We start from the raw sequence: 15425 nt of genomic DNA, 5'->3' as shown, positions 1-15425 counted from the left end.
TTCCATGGCCTCAGCGGGTATTGCTGTATGTGTTTCCCCCAAGGCCCTTGATAGGTCGAGTCCTACAGAGGGTAGAATGTCATGCGGGTCCGGTGTTGGTGGCTCTGAATTGACCACGTCGGCCGTGGTTCGGGGATCTGATGCGCTTGTTAGAAGGCAAGCCTCTGCGGCTGGGGGGCTTGGTGCTGTTGTGTCAGGGTCCAATTGTCATGCCGGATCCGGATCGGTTCTCTCTTATGGTGTGGCCCTTGAGAGGGAACGGTTGAGAAGGAAAGGGTTTTCCCCTCAGGTGATTCAGACGATGCTGCAGTCTCGCAAACGTTCGACGTCTTTGGCCTATGTGCGTGTGTGGCGCATATTTGAAGATTGGTGTGGGGACCGGGCATGTGTCCCTTCGACAGCTTCTGTGTCGTGCATTTTAGATTTCTTGCAGGATGGTTTTGAGAAGGGCCTTTCATTGTCATCTTTGAAGGTGCAGCTGGCTGCTTGGCGTGTTTTGGGGGTAAGGTGCAGGGCAGGTCGGTTGCATCTTCCCCGGATGTGGTCCGTTTTTTGAAGGGGGTGAAGTTGCTTCATCCCCCTCAGCGGCCGGTCATTCCTCAGTGGGATCTTAATATCGTTCTTGACTCTTTGGCGGGTTCTCCTTTTGAGCCCTTGGAGTCTTATTCGATAAAAGACCTTACTATGAAGGTGGTCTTTTTGGTAGCTATATCGTCGGCTCGCCGGATTTCGGAACTTCAGGCTCTTTCATGTAGGCCTCCGTTTCTGTGGTTTTCTAAGGAAAAGGTTTCGCTGCGTCCAGTGCCTTCGTTTTTGCCTAAGGTGGTATCCTCCTTTCATGTCAATCAGGTGATTTTGTTGCCAGTCTTGGGGGACCGGACGGGGGATACTTCTCAGCGTCGTTTGGCGAAATTGAATGTGCGCAGAGTGTTGAAGATTTACTTGCGCAGGTCGGAGGAATTCAGGTCTTCGGACAGGTTATTTGTCCTTCATGGGGGGCCCAAGAAGGGAGTGGCTGCTTCTAAGGCATCTATAGCTTGGTGGTTGAAGGATACCATCTCGTCGGCTTACATATTGCATGGCCGTACAGTGCCGGTGGGGCTCAAGACACATTCCACTAGGGGGATGGCGGCTTCTTGGGCAGAGAGTAGTTTTGTTCCACCGGTGGACATTTGTAAAGCGGCGGTATGGTCCTCCCCGCATTCTTTTGTCAAATATTACAGAGTGGATGTACAGGCAAGGGAGGATGCCAGTTTTGGAGCTGCAGTCCTGTCCTCTGGGCTTCGCAGGTCCCACCCTTAGATGTGTTTACTGCTTTGGTATGTCCCAAGCATCTTGAATGGTCTGGAGGATTGCTGAGGAAGGTGAAATTAGGCCTTACCTGCTAATTTTCTTTCCTCTAGATCCTCCAGACCATTCAAGAGCCCACCCAGTGTATCGGACAGTTCAGTATGATAATTTCTTTAGACTTCAGTTGCTGATATTTCTAGTAGCTCCTGTGATTTGGGTCCTGGAGTTTTACTAAGGGCAGTTTGTGGTACAGTTTGTGCCCATCTGCAGGTGAATTCACCCGTCTTAAGGGGAGGAGATCTGAGTTTGGATTCAGTGGTTTTGTTTAGGTGGAGATGTTTTGTTCCTCTGCTTTGTTACTGTTTTACTGGTTAGTAGAAGATCTGCAAAGGCTACTTGTATAAGAAGTTTTAGTGTTCTCAGTCTCCCTCTGCTGGTAGGAGTGCATAACCCAAGCGTCTTGAATGGTCTGGAGGATCTAGAGGAAAGAAAATTAGCAGGTAAGGCCTAATTTCACCTTTGCGTAGTCTAGGCAAAGTTCAGACCTGAATCCACTAGAAAAACTGTACCAAGACTTAACGACTGTAACCCACAGATGATCCCAAGAGACCTTGAGTATGCTGCCAAGAAGAATGAGCAAAAATGTCACCATCCTACTGTGCAAAGTTAGTAGACACATATCACAAATGATTTATGTCTGTTATTGCTACAAAAGGGGCTTCCACCATATATTGAGTCATGGAGTTGTGAAGACTTGATTCAATCAAAAGTTTTGGTTTCTTATTCTTAATTACTTAAGGGGTCTTTTACTATGGGGCACAAACGAATTCCTATAGGCATCTTATCATTTAGCACACGCTAATCATTAGTGCGCCTTAGTAAAAGGACCTCTTAGTTTTGAGTATTTCTATAATTGTTCTTTCATGTTGAAAGTGTAGAGTATTGTATAGATGAGCGAAACAAATTCATACTTTAATACACTTTAGATTGTTTTTCTTTTAATTTTATTTATAAGAATTTAATTTTACAAGCACTAAAATAACTTGCCAGAAATACAGACAAAATAATACATGAATTATTTCAATCAGGTAATTATAAACTCTTCCTTAGACCACAAAATAGGGAGCGTGAAACAAGACAAGGAGATCAATTAAACAACAGTAAACAAAGAAAACGTGGTATTAACCTGATTATCCCCAGTTATTTATTATCTGAATCATTATTCCACATTGATCGTCTGGTTGGCTTCTTCAAACCCAAAACGGTGTATAGTCAATTTATTTCGTTGGAAACATACTTATTGTATCTTAAACACTACAGTGAGCATTAGAACATCAATTCACTTATTGTAAAACGAAACCAGACAGAATAATACAGATCGTCGATCCTACACAGTCAATGCCAGCTGAAAGCCATGTCTTTTTCACAAACACAGATACACCCTAATTCAGTATAGAATAAGTAATCATAAACTTTCTATTTAGACAAAAATTAAACTGAACCCCCAAGATGCCAGACTCTGCATACAATGCAACACCACAGAAACAGAAAATGTCCCCATAGTACTGTGCAAAATATAAAGACAGCAGATGTCAATTTGAAAAAACTAACAAGTACCAATCACCACTTTACAAATTAACAAATAGAAATAAAACAAATATAGAAAATAAAATAACACCATTTTATTGGACTAATACATTTAGCTTTCAGAGGCCAAAACATCCTTCCTCAGGTCAATACAGTATAGTGCTGTTACAGTATCCTATCCTGACCTGAGGAAGGGGGTTTTGTTCTCCGAAAGTTAGTCAAAATGTATTAAAATTAGTCCAATAAAAAGATTACCTTGTTTACATGTTCTATTATAAACATTTATTAATACAGCTACAATAGTACTTTATCCTAAAGCAAAAAAATAAAAATATATATTTTATTTACAGTTTGTTGTCTCTGGCAGTGGTGTAGCAAGGGGGGGCAGAGAGGGCGGTCCGCCCCGGGTTTCAGCACAAGGGGGGGTGCTCCGCCGCTCCCGCTGCTTCCGGGCACCCCCCCCCCCCCACGCACCCAAAATCCGCCCCCCCTCCATGGGCACCTTGTAGAACCCTCCTCCTCCTTCCTTCCCACCCTCGGCAGCCCTCCTCCTCCTCTCTGCCCCCCCCCCCCCCTCCGTATCATAACCTTTTACTTCCCGTAGTGGCAGCGATGTCAGTTACTTACGAAGAAGGCTGCAAGCTCCCCTGCAGCTTCAGCTTCTCCCTTCGCTCTTCACACAGTGAGTGTCCCGCCTTCGCGGAAAAGGAAATGCGTCATCGCGAAGGTGGGACACTCACTGTGTGAAGAGCGAAGGGAGAAGCTGAAGCCAGAGGGGAACCTGCAGTGCCTTCTTTGTAACGGAACTGACGCCGCTGCCACCACGGGAAGTAAAAGGTCGTGATACGGGGGGGGGGGGGACAGAGAGGAGGAGGGCTGCCATGGGTGGGAAGGAAGGAATGGAGAGGGCAGGAGAGAGAGGAGAATGCTGGACATGGATGGGAGGGGAGAGCAGGGGGAGAGAACAGATTGCTGGACATGGGGGAGAGAAGGGGAGGGCATGGGGGAGAGAAGGGGAGGGCATGGGGGAGAGAAGGGGAGGGCATGGGGGAGAGAAGAGGTTGCTGGAGGGGAGGGCATGGGGGAGAGAAGAGATCGCTGGAGGGGAGGGCAGGGGAGGAGAATTGCTGGACGTGGGTGGATGGATGGAGGGGAGGGCAGGAAGGAACGGAGAGGAGGGCTGTGGGGGAGCTGAGGGAGGGCAGGGAGAATCGCTGGACATGGATGGGAGGGGAGGGCATGGGGAGAGAAGAGATCACTGGAGAGGAGGGGAGGGCAGGGGAGAGAGGAGAATTGCTGGTGGATGGATGGAGGGGGCAGGGGAGAGAGGAAATTTGCTGGATATGGATGGATGGAGGAGGGGTAGAGGAGAGGAGAATTGCTGGACATGGATGAATGAATGGGGGCAGGGGAGAGAGGAAATTTGAAGGATATGGGTGGATGGAGGAGACGGCAGGAGAGAATGGAGAGTTCCTGGACATAGATGGAGAATTGCTGGATATGGATGGATGAATGGGGGCAGGGGAGAGAGGAACTTTGAAGCATATGGGTGGATGGAGGAGACGGCAGGAGAGAATGGAGAGTTCCTGGACATAGATGGAGAATTGCTGGATATGGATGGATGAATGGGGGCAGGGGAGAGAGGAAATTTGAAGGATATGGGTGGATGGAGGAGACGGCAGGGGAGAATGGAGAGTTGTTGGACATGGATGGATGGAGGGGAGGAAAGTCAGGAAGGAAATGCACATGGATGGAAAAGAGAAGAGAGGAGAAATGTTGGACAAGGATGGAGGGAAGGAAAGACAAAGGAAGGAGATGCACATGGAGAGAAGGCAGATCCTAGATGGAAGGGGCAGGGAGAGAGGGCAGACTTTGGATGGAGGGGACAGGAGAGAGAGGGCAGACACTGGATGGCAGGGAGAGAGAGAGAAGGCAGATGCTGGATGGAAGGAAGACAGTGAAAAGAAGATGAGGAAAGCAGAAACCAGAGACAACAAACTGCAAGTAAAATATATATTTTTATTTTTTTGCTTTAGGATAAAGTAGTATTGTAGCTGTGTTAATAAATAGAACATGGAAATAAGGTAATCTTTATTGGACTAATTTTAATATATTTTGACTAACTTTCGGAGAACAAAACCCCCTTCCTCAGGCCAGGATAGGATATTGTAAAATCACTATACTGTACTGATCTGATCTGAGGAAGGAGGTTTTGGTCTCTGAAAGCTAAATGTATTAGTCCAATAAAATGGTGGTATTTTATTTTCTGTTTCTGTGGTGTTGCATTGTATGCTCAGTCTGGCCTCTTGGGGGTTCAGTTTAATTTTTGTCTAAATAGAAAGTTTGATTACTTATTCTATAGTGGTTTAGGGTTTATCTGTGTTTGTGAAAAAGACACGGCTTTCAGTTGACATTGACTGTGCAGGATCGACGATCTGTACTATTCTGTCTGGTTACGTTTTACAATAGGCAAATTGATGTTCTAGTGCTCACTGTAGTGTTTAAGATGCTTTCCTTTTCCTTATGTGACTCGTAGAAATTACTGCTTATGGTATGGTAAAATTGTTCTAGAGATCCTGAGTGTTTTGTATTCTCGGTATGCCTAGTACTGGATTTTGGAGGGGGGTGTTAAAAAATGACCGGCTCCGGGTGTCAACTACCCTAGCTACGCCACTGGTCTCTGGTTTCTGTTTTCCTCATCTTCTTTTCACTGTCTTCCTTCCATCCAGCATCTGTCTTCATTCTCTCTCTGCCATTCAGTGTCTGCCCTCTCTGCTGTCCCCTCCATCCAATGTCAGTCCTCTCTCCCTGCCCCTTCCATCCACATCTGCCCTCTATCTCTGCCCCTTCCATCCACCATCTGCCCCTGTCTGCCTTCTCTCTCTCCCCCTTCCATTCACTGTCTGCCCTTTCTATCCTTTCCATCCACTGTCTGCCCTTTCTCTCTGCCCCTTCAATCCACCATTTGCCCTCCCTCTCCCATCCATCCAGGGTCTGCCCTCCATCTCGCTCCCGCTTCCATCCAGGATCTGTCCCCTCTGCCCCTTTTTTTCAGCCCCAAGTTCCAGCCCCCTTATCCCACCTGCCCCTAGTTCTAGCCCCAGCCCACATCTCACACCTGCCCTCCCTTTTCAGCCCCCAGTTTCAGCCCCACTATCCCACCAGTCCCCAGTTTCAGCCCCAGCCATTTTCTCTCACCAGTCCTGAGCTTCAGCCCCCAGCCACTTCTCTCTGTCCCCTTTTCAGCCCCCAGTTTCAGCCCCACTATCCCACCAGTCCCCAGTTTCAGCCCCAGCCCTTTTCTCTCACCAGTCCTGAGCTTCAGCCCCAGCCACTTCTCCCTGTCTCCTTTTCAGCCCCCAGCCCCCCAGTTTCAGCCCCTGCCCCTTTTCAGCCCCGTCCCAGTACTAGCCCCCTTATCCCACCTACCCTCCTTTTCATCCCCCAATTCCAGCTCCCTTCATCCACATGCCTTGCATTAGGGCCCCCCTTTTCAGCCCCAGACCCATTCTCCCACCTGACCCAGGCATGCCCTATTTTCCCACCAGCCCCAGGCATGGCCCCCATTTTCCCTCATGGCCCCTTCTCAGACCCCAGTTCCAGCCCCCTTCTCCCATCTGACAACCCCTCCCCTCCCCATCCAAGTCCCCTTCTCCCATCTGAGAACCCCATCCCCAGTCCCCTTTCTCCCATCTGAGAACCCTCACCCCACCCTCCTTCTCCCATCCTAGAATCCTCTCCCAGTCCCCTTCTCCCATCTGAGAACCCCCCCCCCCCCGACCCGACTACCAGCTCCGTCAACAGACGACAGCCCTCTTCTCCTGCCACCACCCTGCCTTAAAAAAAAATCTGTGGAGCAGCGGTGGAATGGTTCCGGAAGGAGGACCATAAAACATGGGTGCACATTGAACAATCTATGGTCCATAAGTACATAAGTACATAAGTAGTGCCATACTGGGAAAGACCAAAGGTCCATCTAGCCCAGCATCCTGTCACCGACAGTGGCCAATCCAGGTCAAGGGCACCTGGCACGCTCCCCAAACGTAAAAACATTCCAGACAAGTTATACCTAAAAATGCGGAATTTTTCCAAGTCCATTTAATAGCGGTCTATGGACTTGTCCTTTAGGAATCTATCTAACCCCTTTTTAAACTCCGTCAAGCTAACCGCCCGTACCACGTTCTCCGGCAACGAATTCCAGAGTCTAATTACACGTTGGGTGAAGAAAAATTTTCTCCGATTCGTTTAAATTTACCACACTGTAGCTTCAACTCATGCCCTCTAGTCCTAGTATTTTTGGATAGCGTGAACAGTCGCTTCACATCCACCCGATCCATTCCACTCATTATTTTATACACTTCTATCATATCTCCCCTCAGCCGTCTCTTCTCCAAGCTAAAAAGCCCTAGCCTTCTCAGCCTCTCTTCATAGGAAAGTCGTCCCATCCCCACTATCATTTTCGTCGCCCTTCGCTGTACCTTTTCCAATTCTACTATATCTTTTTTGAGATACGGAGACCAGTACTGAACACAATACTCCAGGTGCGGTCGCACCATGGAGCGATACAACGGCATTATAACATCCGCACACCTGGACTCCATACCCTTCCTAATAACACCCAACATTCTATTCGCTTTCCTAGCCGCAGCAGCACACTGAGCAGAAGGTTTCAGCGTATCATCGACGACGACACCCAGATCCCTTTCTTGATCCGTAACTCCTAACGCGGAACCTTGCAAGACGTAGCTATAATTCGGGTTCCTCTTACCCACATGCATCACTTTGCACTTGTCAACATTGAACTTCATCTGCCACTTGCACGCCCAATCTCCCAGTCTCGCAAGGTCCTCCTGTAATCGTTCACATTCCTCCTGCGACTTGACGACCCTGAATAATTTTGTGTCATCGGCGAATTTAATTACCTCACTAGTTATTCCCATCTCTAGGTCATTTATAATACATTAAAAAGCAACGGACCCAGCACAGACCCCTGCGGGACCCCACTAACTACCCTCCTCCACTGAGAATACTGTCCACGCAATCCTACTCTCTGCTTCCTATCTTTCAACCAGTTCTTAATCCATAATAATACCCTACCTCTGATTCCATGACTCTGCAATTTCTTCAGGAGTCTTTCGTGCGGCACTTTGTCAAACGCCTTCTGAAAATCCAGATATACAATATCAACCGGCTCCCCATTGTCCACATGTTTGCTTACCCCCTCAAAAAAATGCATTAGATTGGTGAGGCAAGACTTCCCTTCACTAAATCCGTGCTGACTTTGTCTCATCAGTCCATGTTTTTGTATATGCTCTGCAATTTTATTCTTAATAATAGCCTCCACCATCTTGCCCGGCACCGACGTCAGACTCACCGGTCTATAATTTCCCGGATCTCCTCTGGAACCCTTCTTAAAAATCGGAGTAACATTGGCTACCCTCCAGTCTTCCGGTACTACACTCGATTTTAGGGACAGATTGCATATTTCTAACAGTAGCTCCGGTCTCGTACATTAGGACACTTGATGTGGTTACCGAGCAAATATAGAGGACAAATAGACAAATTCCCTCCTGCTGTACAGGTTACATTCCACTACTGGGATCATATGTTTGAGGAGTGTCAGCCCCTTGTGTCCGGCTTGGCGCCCATAGTGGATAATCCGAGGTTTGGTACGGGAGTGGGGAATACCACATTTTGCAGGTGGGCTGAAGTGGGGCTAGATATGTGTGGGCAGCTGCACGTGGGAACAGACATGATACCATTTGACAGATTAATAGAGGACTATGGCCTTAGGACTGAAGACAGGTATGCCTATACACAAATACAACATTTCCTGCAGGGACCAACCTATGTAGAATGTATGAAAAGAGAGATTCACCCCCTAGAAGAGGTGTGTGTAGACACAAGGTCTACGCGAGGCATGATCACCTATTTGTATGAATTTCTGGCTGCCCGTCTTAAGCCATACACTTTGCACCGGAAGCGGTGGGAACAGGAATTAAATTTCACATTATCAGAAGTAGAATGGCGGAGGCTGGAGAGGATGATTTTGAAATCCTCTCGGGCTGTAGCCATGAAGGAAAATGCAATTAAAATATTTTATAGATGGTACCTTACGCCGATAAGATTATACCACATGTATGCTAATGTGTCGAAAGATTGTTGGAGAAATTGTGGGGGAATGGGAACAATGGGGCACATTTGGTGGACATGTCCCAAGGCGCAGGCATACTGGAAAAGTGTGCATGCACGGCTTCAGGCCTGGACGGGAAGATCTGTGCAGTGGCATCCTCTGATTTTCATTCTGGGCCGGAGACTGGAGGGTCTTACAGTCAGTCAATGGGCCCTGGTAAGGGGGTCGCTACATGCTGCTCGCATTAACTTGGCTCAGCAGTGGAAAGCGGTGCGGGTCCCCTCACTTATGAATTGGATTACGAAGGTGCGCTATATCTGTGAGATGGAGAGATTGACAGCTATTAAAAACAAATCAGTGCCAGTGTGGGAAAAGGCTTGGAAACCATTTTTGAATGCGTGTGTTGGATGAAAGGTATAAGGTTAGGGAGGGGGGTGGGGGGTTAAGGGAGGGGTGGCTTTGGGTTTAGAAGGGAGGGACCTGTAGGATTAGGGGGTTAGGTACCTTGTGTTGGAAGTTAAACAATAAAAAATTAAAAAGCTTCGAAGTGACTTAAAAAATATAATTGACATGGATAATTGCTCAAAATACTTGCTTAGGAAGGTACTCTGTGTTAGAGTTATGATAACTGTTCCATTCTGTGTTGAATTGAGCTGAGTACTTTTTGTTCTGTATTATTAATGTTCAATAAAGACTTCTAAAAATTTTTTTTTTTAAATCTGTGAAGCGGCGTCGCAGGCAGCGTCTCACATCTGCCCTGCTTGTAAAAGAAGCAAATCTCCTCGTCATCGTCAGGCCTTCCCTCACTGTGTCCCACCCTCCTCTGAGGTAACTTCCTATTTCCGTGAGGGCGGGACACAGTGAGGGAAGACCCGACGACAACGAGGAGATTTGCTTCTTTTACAAGCAGGGCAGATGCTTTTTAAAGGGTGGGAGCAGCGGGAGCGGAGCACCCCCCACCTGCTGACACCCGGGGCGGACCGCCCCCACCGCCCTGCCCTTGGTATGCCACTGCACTGTGTCTATATTTATGTTGATGTAGATGTAAATATAATATCATCATGCACAATACTATTGTATGTAAAATAATTCGCATTGTTTATGTATTTATTTATTTATTTATTCATTCATTCATTCATTCTTATATCCCACAATTATCCAAAAACATGTTTCGGTTCAATGTTGCAGTGTTCCTGCCACAAAACACTAATAAGTTAAGTTTGATCTCTTGAAATTTAACTGACTTGTTCAAGGTTACACAGTGAGTGGTAAGTGTAGCAATGAATCCTGGATCTGTAAGTTCCCAAGTCCATGCTTTATCCACTCAGGGCCAGATGCACTAAACAATCGTTAGAGCCCTTCCCTTACCGATTCCCTTAGCAAATCGGTAAGGAACGGGCATGCATTAAGGAAAGGGAATGCAAATGAGCTGCTTGTTGTAGCTCACTTGCATTCTCTATTCCATCGTTAAACGGTTGGCCAATCGGCCGGTCGAGCATCCGCAGAGCAGCCAAGCGTTATGCTGGCTGCTCTGCGCATGCCAAATACGCCTCCCTGTGCCGCTCGAAAGGCGCTGCGCTGCTCACCCCCTCCGACGCGGCTCGACAGTGCAGTTGAGGGCGTCCATTAAAAATAAAAAGTCCATTTTGGCCGTCATTCCCCCCCCCCCCCTGAAGACGCAGTGCTGCTCACCCCCTCCGATGCGGCTCAATCCAGAGGACAGTGCAGTTGAGGACGCCCATCCAAGAAAAACGGCCATTGTGGCCGTCATTCCCCCCCCCCCCCCCCCCCCCCCCCGCAATAATAAAAACGTCTTTTTTTGGCAGTGCTTCACTCAGCTGAGAGACCTAGAAGTCCCTGAGCCAATCACAACGCGTTTAGCTGAGTGAAGCACTGCCAAAAAGATGTTTTTATTATTGCGGGGGTGAATGATGGCCAAATGGATGTTTTTTTTTGGATGGGCGTCCATTTTGGCCGTCATTTCCCCCCCCCCCCCCCCCCCCCCCCCCCACGCAATAATAAAAACGTCTTTTTTGGCAGTGCTTCACTCAGCTGAGAGACTGGAAGTCCCTGAGCCAATCACAACACATTTAGCTGAGCTAAACGCGCTGTGATTGGCTCAGAGACTTCCAGGTCTCTCAGCTGAGTGAAGCACTGCCAAAAAAGACGTTTTTATTATTGCTGGGGTGAATGACAGCCAAAATGGATGGGTTTTTTTGGATGGGCATCCTCAACTGCACTGTCCTCTGGATCGAGCCGCATCAGAGGGGGTGAGCAGCGCGGCGTCTTTGGGGGGGGGGGACTGACGGCCAAAATAGACGTGTTTTTTTTTAATGGGCATCCTCAACTGCACTGTCGAGCCGCATCAGAGAGGGTGAGCGGCGCGGCATCTTGGGGGGGATGACGGACAAAATAGATGTCTTTTTTAAAGCGGAGCGCTATTTTTTTTTTTTGTTACTTTTGTAGCAGTTTTTCAATCCCGCACTGCCCCAACGAGAGGTACAGACCTCTCGTTAGATTTTCCAGCGTTAAGGCAATCGGAAAAGGTTAGTGCATCTTATTACAATAGGGTTTCTACACAATTTGCTCATCTGCATTCCATTTTCGTTAGCTGCAACCGTCGTCGGAAAAAAGTCTTTAGTGCATGCCAGGGTTTACTACTTGCTCATTAATGGCTTATTAAGTTTAGTGCATTTCGCCCTCAAATACCTTATGTGGTAGATGAGAGAAAAATTAGGCGAGACAATGCCCACTTGCCCATATACATGTGTTTTTGTTAAGGGCAGTTTCCCGTTGGACAAGCCCTTGTTGTTTAGTGAAAATACTGTAACAAGATCCATTGATATCCATGAAAAAATTTAAGGCATTGAGAAACTGTCAGTAGAGGGGAAAAAATTGCTGCCTAGGTCCTTTCAGAACAAATTTGGGATTTAATTAGCAAAATGATTTTATTTCTGTATTGGTAGCCACTGTATAGGGGATTCTTACTAAAGTGCACAGAGCATTTGCTATAAGCACAGACCCAGGCTAATAGCTACTGCATGCTAAAACCAGCCTGCACAATAAAAATTATGCACTAAATATTTATTTTGGGTTGAGGTTGGAAAGGCCAGGTTATAGGTGGAAATAGGGTGCAGTCAGCATCAACAGCATGCAGGGCATTATCGAACATTCTTACTGCTACGATCAGTACAGGTGAGCATAACAAAGTGCACTCCTGCCACCGGCAAAATGTATTACGGCCACTGTATCAAAACAAAAACCTGTGCTCACGCCATTACTCAGTCCCCTCAAACTCATAATTCCCCCCCCCCCCCCATATGATCAACAACCCTCACATGACAGCCACCTTCATCCAATCAGCATCTCTCCTCGGAGGTCATAAAGAGACCCTCCTGCCACCCAACAACAGTTGTGTCACAGTACTGCCATTAAGGGTTAATCTGCCGTAGTGGTAGTACTATGAGATACTGACATTGCCTCAGGTTCTCTTGTTATTGGCCTGGATCACTGTCATTGAGTGGGTGGACCATGGCCCACTCAAGCCCACCCATACCTACACCCCTGTGGCTGATCAGGTGGGGGGTTGTTGTGAGGGTTTGCTGATTGTTTATGGAGCTGTCAAGGGTGGGTTGCTGATCGCGCGAGGGTGCTGTTAAAAGGAGTGCTGATTGAGTAAGGAGCTGTCATGGGAGATTTTGTGCTCGGAGGAAGCTAAGTAGCAGTGCCAAGAGTGCAGGAACCCAAATTACATGCCTCATAAGACAGTGAGGATGTATCCACACTCTCTGCCAAGCATGTAACATGGGCCTGTGCAGTCAAATATAGGGTAGAGGTTGATGATGCCCCTGACATTTACCAGAGGTCAAACCAAAGGAGGGTCCAAATCTCCCGCAAAGAGCGCAAGCAACCACAAGCAGTGGTGTACCAAGGGGGGGGGGGGGGGGGCGGTCCACCCCGGGTGTCAGCGGGTGGGGGGTGCTCCGCAAGAGCCGACAGCTTTTTTTTTTTAATCCATGCAGCGATCGCCGATGCAGGCAGCGCCTCGCGTCTGCCCTGCATGAACTGAAAAGAGAAAATTGCTTCGCTGGCGTCGGGCCTTCCCTCTCTTGTTGTCCCGCCCTCTTTTGAGGTAACTTCCTATTTCCTCGAGGGCGGGACAACAAGCGAGGGAAGGCCCGACGCCAGCGAAGCGATTTTCTCTTTTCAGTTCATGCAGGGCAGACGTGAGGCGCTGCCTGCATCGCTGCACGGATTAAAAAAAAAAAAGCAGGGTGGTGGCTTTAGGGTGAAGAGGACTCAGGGCTCTCGACAGAGGGGGGGCTCAGATGGGAGAGGGGGGCTCAGATGGGAGAAGGGGATTGGTGAGGGTGCTCAGAGGGGAGAAGGGGATTGGGGAGGGTGAGGGTGCTCAGAGGGGAGAAGGGGATTAGGGAGGGTGGGGGAGCTCAGAGGGGAGAAGGGGATTGGGGAGGGTGCTCAGAGGGGAGAAGGGGATTGGGGAGGGTGGGGGTGCTCATAGGGAGAAGGGGATTGGGGAGGGTGCTCAGAGGGGAGAAGGGGATTGGGGAGGGTGGGGGAGCTCAGAGGGGAGATTGGTGAGGGTGCTCAGAGGGGAGAAGGGGATTGGGGAGGGTGAGGGTGCTCAGAGGGAAGAAGGGATTGGGGAGGGTGGGGGTGCTCATAGGGGAGAAGGGGATTGGGGAGCTCAGAGGGGAGAAGGGGATTGGTGAGGGTGGGGGAGCTCAGAGGGGAGAAGGGGATTGGGGAGGGGAGTGCTCAGATGGGAGAAGGGGTCTGAAGCTGTAACTGGGGTCTGACAAGGGGGCAGGAGGGAAAATGGGTCCATGCCTGGGGCAGGTGGGAGAATGGGTTTGGGGCTGAAAAGGGGGGATGCAAGGCATGTGGTGGATGAAGGGGACTGGAACTGGGGGCTGAAACGGGGCAGGGGCTGAAACTGGGGGCTTTAAAGGGGACAGGGAGAACTGGCTGGGGCTGAAGCTCAGGACTGATGGGAGAAAAGGGCTGGGGACTGGTGGGATAGTGGGGCTGAAAAGGGGGGCAGGTGGGAGATGTGGGCTGGGGCTGGAACTAGGGGCAGGTGGAATAAGGGGGCTGAAAAGAGGGGGCAGAGAGAGAGAGAGGGGACAGACCCTGGATGGAAGTGGGGAGCGTGAGGGAGGGCAGACCTTGGATGGATGGGAGAGGGAGGGCAGACGGATTGAAGGGGCAGAGAGAAAGGGCAGATGGGTGGAAGGGGGAGAGAGAAAGAGGGCAGACTGGGGCAAATGGTGGATGGAAGGGGCAGAGGTAGAGGGCAGATGTGGATGGAAGGGAGAGAGAGGGCAGATGTTGATGGAAGGGGGTGAGAGAGATGGCAGACTGGGGCAGATGTGGATGGAAGGGGCAGAGAGAGAGGGCAGACACTGGATGGAAGGGACATTAGAGAGGGCAGACACTGGATGGCAGAGAGAGAGCGAAGACAGATGCTGGATGGAAGGAAGACAGTGAAAAGAAGATGAGGAAAGCAGAAACCAGAGACAACAAACTGTAAATATATATTTTAATTATTTTGCTTTAGGATATAGTATTGTAGCTGTGTTAATAAATGTTTATAAATAGAACATATAGATAAGGTAATCTTTTTATTGGACTAATTTTAATACATTTTGACTTAACTTTCAGAGAACAAAACCCCCTTCCTCAGGTCAGGATAGGATAATGTAACAGCACTATACTGTATTGACCTGAGGAAGGAGATTTTGGCCTCTGGAAGCTAAATGTATTAGTCCAATAAAATGGTATTATTTTATTTTCTGTATTTATTTTATTTCTATTTGTTAATTTGTAAAGTGGTGATTGGTGTTAGTTTTTTCAAATTTACATCTGCTGTCTTTATATTTTGCACAGTACTAGGGGACAGTTTCTGTTTCTGTGGTGTTGCATTGTATGCAGAGTCTGGCATCGGGGGTTCAGTTTAATTTTTGTCTAAATAGATTACTTATTCTATAGTGGATTAGGGTGTATCTGTGTTTGTGAAAATGACATGGCTTTCAGTTGGCATTGACTGCAGGATCGACGATCTGTACTAATCTGTCTGTTTTCATTTTACAATAGGTGAATTGATGTTCTAGTGCTCACTGTAGTGTTTAAGATGCTTTCCTTTTCCTTGTGTGACTCGTACAAATTACTGCTTATGGTATGGTAGAATCGCTCTATAGGTCCTGAATGTTTTGTATTCTGGGTATGCCTAGTACTGGATATGGGGGGGTGTTAAAAAATGACCGGCCCCGGGTGTCAACTACCCTAGGTACGCCACTGACCACAAGAAGGGCGAAAGAAACCAAAAGGACCAGACTGAAGACCACAGATAGTAAGAGCACCAAAATAGTTTTATTGGGACCCTACATGGTCC

The 15425-nt window shown here is 48.2% G+C and overlaps 1 protein-coding gene across 1 annotated transcript in view; it reads left to right on the top strand.

The window, feature by feature from the left end:
• SNED1 (sushi, nidogen and EGF like domains 1) overlaps nucleotides 1–15425 on the top strand; it is a 684146-nt gene that overhangs the window by 527427 nt on the left and 141294 nt on the right.

Source organism: Microcaecilia unicolor, chromosome 10 (assembly GCF_901765095.1).
Source record: "Microcaecilia unicolor chromosome 10, aMicUni1.1, whole genome shotgun sequence".
In the NCBI taxonomy this organism is placed as follows: Eukaryota; Metazoa; Chordata; class Amphibia; order Gymnophiona; family Siphonopidae; genus Microcaecilia; species Microcaecilia unicolor.
This window is presented reverse-complemented; position numbering and strand designations above follow the sequence as displayed.